Genomic DNA, 8,615 nt, shown 5'->3' with positions numbered 1-8,615 from the left:
TTGTCTCCCTAGGTAGGTATGTTATTGTCTTTGTTGCAATGGTAAATGGGAGAGTTTCCTTAATTTCTCTTTCAGATTTTTCGTCATTACTGTATAGGAATACAAGAGATTTCTGCATTAATTTTGTATCCTGATACTTTACCAAATTCATTGATTAGCTCTATTAGTTTTCTGGTAGGCTCTTTAGAATTCTCGATGTACAGTATCATGTCATCTACAAACAGTGACAGTTTTACTTCTTCTTTTCTGGTTTGGATTCCTTTTATTTCTTTTTCTTCTGTGATTGCCATGGCTAAAACTGAAGTAATCACAGAGGAAATCAAAAAATACCTAGAAACAAATGACAATGAAAACATGATGACCTAAAACCTATTGGATGCAGCAAAGCAGTTCTAAGAGGGAAGTTTATAGCAATACAATCCTACCTCAAGAAACAAGAAAAATCTCAAATAAACAACCTAACCTTACACCTAAAGCAATTAGAGAAAGAAAAATTTAAAAACCCCAAAGTTAGCAGAAGGAAAGAAATCACAAAGGTAAGATCAGAAATAAATGAAAAAGAAATGAAGGAAACAATAGCAAAGATCAGTAATACTAAAAGCTGGTTTCTTGAGAAGATAAACAAAATTGATAAACCATTAGCCAGACTCATCAAGAAAAAAAGGGAGAAGACTCAAATCAACAGAATTAGAAATGAAGAAGGACAAGTAACAACTGACACTGCAGAAATACAAAGGATCCTGAGAGATTACTACAAGCAACTGTAGGCCAATAAAATGGACAACCTGGAAGAAATGGACACATTCTTAGAAAAGCACAACCTTTCGAGACTGAACCAGGAAGAAATAGAAAATATGAACAGACCAATCACAAGCACTGAAACTCAAACTGTGATTAAAAATCTTCCAACAGGGCTTCCCTGGTTGCACAGTGGTTAAGAATCTGCCTGCCAATGCAGGGGACACGGGTTCGATCCCTGGTCCAAGAAGATCCCACATGCTGCGGAGCAACTAAGCCCATGCACCATAACTACTGAGCCAACATGCCACAACTACTGAGCCTGTGAGCCACAACTACTGAGCCTTCATGCTGCAACTACCAAAGCCTGCGTGCCTAGAGCCCATGCTCTGCAACAAGAAAAGCCACCGCAATGAAAAGCATGTGCACCGCAACGAAGAGTAGCCCCCGCTCGCCTCACAGCAACGAAGCCCCAACGCAGCCAAAAAAAAAAAAATCTTCCAACAAACAAAAGCTCAGGACCAGATGGCTTCACAAGCGAATTCTATCAAACATTTAGAGAAAAGCTAACACCTATCCTCTCAAACTCTTCCAAAATGTAGCAGAGGGAGGAACACTCCCAAATTCATTCTACGAGGCCACCATCACCCTGATACCAAAATCAGACAAAGATGTCACAAAGAAAGAAAACTACAGGCCAATATCACTGATGAACGTAGATGCAAAAATCCTCAACAAAATAGTAGCATACAGAATCCAACAGCACATTAAAAGGATCATACACCATGATCAAGTGGGGTTTATTCCAGGAATGCAAGGATTCTTCAATATACACAAATCAATCAATGTGACACACCATATTAACAAATTGAAGGATAAAAACCATATGATAATCTCAACAGACGCAGAAAAAGCTTTCGACAGAATTCAACACCCATTTATGATAAAAACTCTCCAGAAAGTAGGCTTAGAGGGAACCTACCTCAATATAATAAAGTCCATATATGACAAACTCACAGCCAACATCGTTCTCAATGGTGAAAAACTGAAACCGTTTCCTCTAAGATCAGGAACAAGACAAGGTTGCCCCCTCTCACCACTATTATTCAACATAGTTTTGGAAGTGTACATTGTCTTTTTAGACATAATGCTTTGGCACACTTAATAGATTATAGTATACTGTAAACGTAAGTTTTACGTGCACTGGGAAACCAAAAACTTCGTGTGACTTGCTTTATTGCAATATTTGCTTTATTGCAGTGGTCTGGAACTGAACCCACAATATCTCTGAAGTATGCCTGTACTTTATGTAACCCAACATATCCAAAATATTATCATTTCAACATATAATCAATGTAAAAATTATTAATGGGATATTTTACATTCTTTGTTTTCACACTAAGTACTAGAAATCCGGGGTGTATTTTGTACTTGGAGCACATTCTCATTTCACTGTGGCTAGTGGCTACGTTATTGGCCAGCAAAAGTCTAGAAGGATCCAACAATGGCTTTGACACTGAGTGTGGTATTGACAGCAGCTCAGACAAAAGGAAGCATGATTGTTGCTTGACTCATCTTTATTCCTGAAGAGGAGAAACTCTCATCTCGAGTTGAGCTCCCCAAAGTCAGGCAGGCAAGGTGCAAAAATTATTGCAGTTCACAAACTGTATTTTTCTTTTTCTTATCCTCCCCCTCTTCTTTCTGTCCTTCTTCTTGAGCAACAGCTGCTAAAACATCTAATCCAGGTATTAACACTGAGTGATTTTCAACTCATCTACAAGCAGTCACATGGTCCCTGCCTTCTGAAGGTTTTCTGACCTCCAACTGAATTACACATGGTGCTGCACCAGGCACAGTGCAAAAACAATGACCCCTCCAACAACACTGGGCACTCATCTTTATGCTTCCAGCGGGGAGATACGGATGGAGGAGAAAAAAGAAGGAAGGAGAGAGAAATGGAAGAAGGGAAGGATGAAAGAGGACAGGGTCGAATAGTGGCCACCAAAATTCATGTTCATCTGGAATCTCATAATATGACCTTATTTGGGAAAAAAGAAGTTCTTTTCATATGTAATTAGTTAAGATGAGGTCATACTGGATTAGGGTAGACCCTAATTCAATGACTGGTCTCCTTAAAAGAAGAGGGAAATTTGGATGTAGACAGAGAAGACACAAGAAAGAACATCATGTGAAGACAGGGGTAGAGATTGAGTGATGCATCTACAAGCCAAAAAACACCAAGGACTGCTGGAGACCACCATAAGCTAGGAGAGGAGCGTGGACCAGATTCTCCCTCTGAGCATCCAGAAGGAACCAACCCTGACAACACCTTGATTTTGGACTTCTGACCTCCAGAACTATTAGAGAATACATTTCTGTTGTTTTAAGCCATCCAGCTTGTGGTAATTTGCTATGGCAGCCCTGCAAAACTAATACAGAAAGGGAAGGCCAAGCCAGACATGCTCTCTCGTGAAAATCAGTAAAGAACAAATATAGGATCAAAAAGAACTTGCAATTGAGAAAATCAGCTCCCCTCCCCCTCCCCCCTCTCTGATCACCCATTCTGGTCATTACACCTGAGTCCCAGGTTTGCTATGAAGAGATTAAGCCTTAAAATGAGGGGTTCAAGAATTTCAAATATTGTCTGCTAAAAGAGAAATTCACGACTCTACATGACTGCTGAGGACAGGATGAAAACCAGAGACTAAAAGACAGAGGAAAACAAATTTCAGGTCCACCTGTAGAAATCTTAAACGAGCAGAAGTGATCCATGGCAAGTGGGCTACCTCACATGATGAAGTGATCCAGGAGGTATTAAAAAGAGGCTATGGGGATTTTATCTTTCTGATATCAACAAAAGAATTCCTGGTGGGATAGGAGAATAAACTGGATGATCACAGGACCCTTTTCCATTGAAGTGGACACTGCATAGGTAAGGTTCTGGGTCTGCTGGGCCCCAACTTCCAGGAGACATGACCCATTCCCTGTAACACATGGCCCTGCCCCTAGCATTGGCTGATCAGATTCTCAAGTATTTTGACTAATACGGAGACGCTAATCAGAGAGATGCGGCGGCTAAGGCAGGAACTTGCTTGGATAACTTGGGACCACAGCAAGTCATGGCCAAGTGCAGGTTAAATGTATGCAGGAGCAGGAAATATGAGTAGACAGGAAAAACCAACAGGAAGGGAAAAAGAAGAAAGAAGCAGACTTCTGGTGTTTCTACTTACTTATTTCTGCATGTCAAACTACTGCAAAATTTGGTGGCTCAAAATGACAACCATTTTATCATATAGCATGAATTTGTGGATTAGAAATTCAGGCAGTGCTCAGCTGGGTGATTCTTCTGTTCTGCCTGGTATAGGCAGAAGTCGCTGTGCGGTAATCTGCTAGCACTTGGGCTGGTGTAGGCGTATCAGAGATGGTTTCACTCCTGTGTCTGGCACCTTGGCAGGGACAGCTGGAAGCCAGGCTCAGCTGGGGCTATAAACCAGAGTGCCTACCTGTGGTCTCTCCAGCATGGCGTTTCAGAGTCATTAAACTTCTTACAAGAGTCAGGTCTCCTCTAGTGAGTGTTTCAGTGAACAAGCCAGAAGCTGCGTGGCCTTTTAGGACCCAGCCTAAAAGTCACATAGCAACATTTCTGTCATACTCTTGGTTGAAGCAGTCATAAGCCCACCCAGATTCAAGGGACAGGGATACAGACCCACCACTCTATGGGAGGTGCGGGGGGGTCAAAGAATTTGTGACCATGGTTTAAAACCACCACCCCAGAGAGGGAAGAGATGGGAGGAGTTGCTTTCCAGTTTACAATTCTCATGAGATAGCCTAATCCTTAGCAATAAACCCCTTTTTACATGGTTCACTTGAGTAGGGTTCTAGGCCTTGCAACCAAAATAGTTCCATTTGGGGCTGAATTTTGTCCCTCAAAAAAATTTTTTTTAATAAATTTATTTATTCATTTTTGACTGCGTTGGGTCTTCATTGCTGGGTGCGGGCTTTCTCTAGTTGCGGCGGTCGGGGGGGGCTACGGGCTACTCTTCATTGCAGTGCACGGGCTTCTCATTGCGATGGCTTCTCTTGTTGCAGAGCACGGGCTCTAGGCAAGCGGGCTCAGTAAAATAGTTCCATTTGGGGCTGAATTTTGTCCCTCAAAAAAATTTTTTTTAATAAATTTATTTATTCATTTTTGACTGCGTTGGGTCTTCATTGCTGGGTGCAGGCTTTCTCTAGTTGCGGCGGTCGGGGGGGGCTACTCTTCATTGCAGTGCACGGGCTTCTCATTGCGATGGCTTCTCTTGTTGCAGAGCATGGGCTCGAGGCAAGCGGGCTCAGTAGTTGTGGCTTGCAGGCTCAGTAGTTGTGGCGCACATGCTTAGTTGCACCGCAGCATGTGGGATCTTCCTGGACCAGGGCGCAAACCCATGTCCCCTGCATTGGCAGGTCGATTCTTAACCACTGCACCACCGGGGAAGTCCCTGTCCCTCAAAATTGAATGTTGAAGTCCTAACCCCCTAGTACCTCAGAATATGACTGTATTTGGAGATAGGGTCTCTAAAGAGGAGATTACGTTAAAATGAGGTCTTTAAAATGGGTCCTAATCTGACGTGACTTGTCTCTTTAGAAGAAGAGATTAGGACACAGAAACACACAGAGGAAAGACCACGGGAAAACACAGGGAGAAGATGGCCGTCTACAAGCCAAAGAGAGAGGCTTCAGAAGAAACTGACCCTTCCAACGCATTGTTCTTGAACTTCTAGCCTCCAGAACTGGGAAAAAATAAATTTCTATTTTATAAACCCTCCGGTCTGTGGTATTTTATTAGGGCTGCCTGAACAAACTCATACTAGCCCTGACTCATCAAATGTGCCCAGTGTAGGTATGTTGGTGCTAATATGAGCAACGGGGAGTCTGGGCTGCAAGCCTACTGGATAGAGCAGGATGGCCCCAGTCCAGGCAGCACCAGCACACAGCGAGGCCACAGAGCACAGTGGGGGCCCAGGTCACTGCCTGCCCGGTGTGCATCCACCGGAATCAGGAGACACAGGACCGGTGACTTATTTCTCCCATCTCCCCTCCTGGCAAAGCAAAGCATTGACTGTCACCCTTTACAAGAGCAGCAGCATTTCTTCTAAAAGAGAAACACTATCTTGGTTCATCTTTCTTACGAATACAGACATGTGACTGTGACTTCACGCGTGCACACATGCTTGTACACCCCCCCCACACACACACACACACACACATCCACACACTCTACCCTTCTTGTTCCCTCTCTAACACACTTTCTTTTCTATCCCATGCAATAACCCAAGAGTCAGGAAACCTGGGTTTGGTCCCAGCTCTCCTAAACTTCCCTTAATTTTCCCAGTTTTCCGCCTGCTCAGCTTTCAATGAAAGATGATTTCTAAGATGGCTTTTAGCGCTAAAGGCTTGTGGGTCCATAATCTCAGTACAGTGAAGAAGCACTTGCCTAGTGTTAGGGCAACGTCTTTCCTGCTGCTAATTAGCCAGAGCATCTCAGGTCACCTCTCCCAGCCTCAATTCCCCCCACCATGAAATGTACCTAATGGTCTCCAGGCTCGCCTCTGACATCCCGGGACCCAGGACTGCTCTTTTTCCTATAAATTCACTTTCCAGACTTCTTTTTTTCTTGCCCTTCCGGCCTTGAACAAAAAAGCCTCCTCCTTGCTGTCCTGAGCCCCCCATCTCTCCTTGCTGCTTTGACCTCCCCACCACCCAGGCCCTCCTCCACACTGGTTCACCGAGTGTTCCCAGATCCCACTGTTCCCTCTCCATCCCAAGTTGCACCCCACCATGGGGAGACCCACCTACCACCCTGACCTCAACCCAGCGGCCACTCCGGTGCCCACCCTGCAGTCCCACCATCAACATCTCATCCCCGGCCGTGGCAGACTCCCTCCTCTTGTTCATTCACTCCCACAATGCCCACTTTTGATTCTCATTAAGACGTCTCTCTCCTGCGTGCTGATTTCCATCCCTTCCTAAGCTGGCCTGAGGCCACGAGTCCTCCTTTAACCCACTCTCTGGCTGTCACTGCCAACCCCTCGCCACCTTGCTCCTCAGTCACGTTGAACCCAGGAAGCCTCACAGCTTTGTAGCTGAGCCTCCATCCCCAGCTCTGGACACCAGAATTCCACTACAGAAAACATCCAGCTGCATGGGCAGGCGCCAAAGGAAAGGCCACAGCTGAGATCAACCATCCCTCCACTTCTCCCCACCGGCCCTTCTCTGATCACCCATGGTGCTTTCCAGACCTCTCCCAGGCCGCTACAGCCCCCAGCCTGGGAAGCTGACCTCGCCTCCTACTTTGCAGAGAAAATAGAGGCCATCAGGAAAGGACGCCCTCACCTTCCTGCCGCCCCACTTACATGCTTTGTACATTTGCGCTGCCCTTCCTGCTGCATGGAAGGGGTGCTCGCCACCTGTTCAGGACTAATCCCACCCCCTATGCCAAGATTCTACCCACCCCCACCTCCCTAAGTCCCTGTCCCACCAAGAAGCGCCCTGTCTCTCTGTGTGTCCTTTCTCCCACAGTGGGCACTCCGGGTTCAGCACAAATGCTTGATTAGGACTCTCCTTTCTGGAAAAAAAGAAAGTCTTCAACTTTGCCCTTGCCTTTAGTAGCAACGTATTTCCCCCCTACTTTCCTGGCTGAGAAACCTGAAAGCAGCCTTGTCTATAATTTCTTATTTTTCACTCATGCATTTTAAAAGTGAAAATCTTTGAGGGTTTTTCTTTCTGTTAATAAAAGTGTATATGCTCACTGTTTATTTATAAAAGAGTCAAATCATATGCAGGAACATTTAAAAACCAATGTGGAAATCTCTTCTGCCAGGGAGGACTAGGGGTAGTCTGTTGCTGCACCCACTGCCCCACCCCCGGCCAGAGCTGGGCAGACAAAGAGAGCGGATGTTGTGGCTTCTGGGGTCATTCAGAAGCTGGAAGCACAGTGGCTCTTTCCAGCAAGAGCAAAAGCCATGAAGGAGAATGAGCTGCTTGCAGAGACAAGACTCCAGGCAGAGAGAGGGGAAGAAATACGCTAGCTTCTCTCCAACCCCACCCACCGACCTCCTGCCAGGGCCTCCCATTGGTGGAACCCAACTGGAAACCAGATGTCACAGGAGCCCTGCAAACACAGCCTGCAAGGGCGGCCACTCCTGGATGCAGAGCAGGGGAAAGGTGCAGAGTGGATAACAAGGCAAGCATAGGTACTACTTTTATCTTCACTTACACATGAAGAAACAAGGCACAGAAAACTTAAGCAACTTGCCCAATATCACAGAACAAGTAAGTAGAGAGGTGGAGATTTGAACCCAGACAGCCTAGATCTGAAACCCCCAATCTTAACTGGCAGTGCTCTAGCACCTTCCCTAGAGCCTCTGGTCTAGCAGCTTGTGGCTTCCTCTGGCTTTTCTGTCTTCCATCCCATATCTTTTTTTATTTCTGTCTGGCACAGACAGTGTTGCTGGCACATACACAGGGCTTTGGGGTCATACAGACAAATTCCATTCCATCTCCACTAGTGATTAGCTGGGTAAAGTTACTTAATCTATTCAGTCGATACATGTTTATTCAGCACTGACTATATGCCGGTCCCAAGGGACTTGACCCCTTCAAGCATCTGTTTTCTCATCTGTACAATGGGCGTGATGGTACACACTGGTCAAGCAGATGCAGTGAGGCAACTGAGGGTCTGCTATGTTTTTTTTTTTTTTTTTTTCAGTACGCGGGCCTCTCACCGTTGTGGCCTCTCCCGTCGCGGGGCGCAGGCTCCGGACGCGCAGGCGCAGCGGCCACGGCTCACGGGCCCGGCCGCTCCGCGGCACGTGGGATCCTCCCGGGCCGGGGCGCGA

The 8,615-nt window shown here is 45.8% G+C and overlaps 1 long non-coding RNA gene across 1 annotated transcript in view; it reads right to left on the bottom strand.

Annotated features, from left to right (window-relative positions):
- Window position 1: 1 nt before the first annotated feature.
- The window catches only part of LOC102986168 (uncharacterized), an 18,164-nt gene continuing 9,550 nt past the window's right edge, over window positions 2–8,615 (bottom strand). Inside the window, exon 3 of the long non-coding RNA XR_008619377.1 lies at window positions 2–89. This is a non-coding gene — a long non-coding RNA (uncharacterized lncRNA). The remainder of the gene's footprint in view (window positions 90–8,615) is intronic.

Source organism: Physeter macrocephalus, chromosome 14 (genome assembly GCF_002837175.3).
Source record: "Physeter macrocephalus isolate SW-GA chromosome 14, ASM283717v5, whole genome shotgun sequence".
NCBI lineage: Eukaryota > Metazoa > Chordata > Mammalia > Artiodactyla > Physeteridae > Physeter > Physeter macrocephalus.
This window is presented reverse-complemented; position numbering and strand designations above follow the sequence as displayed.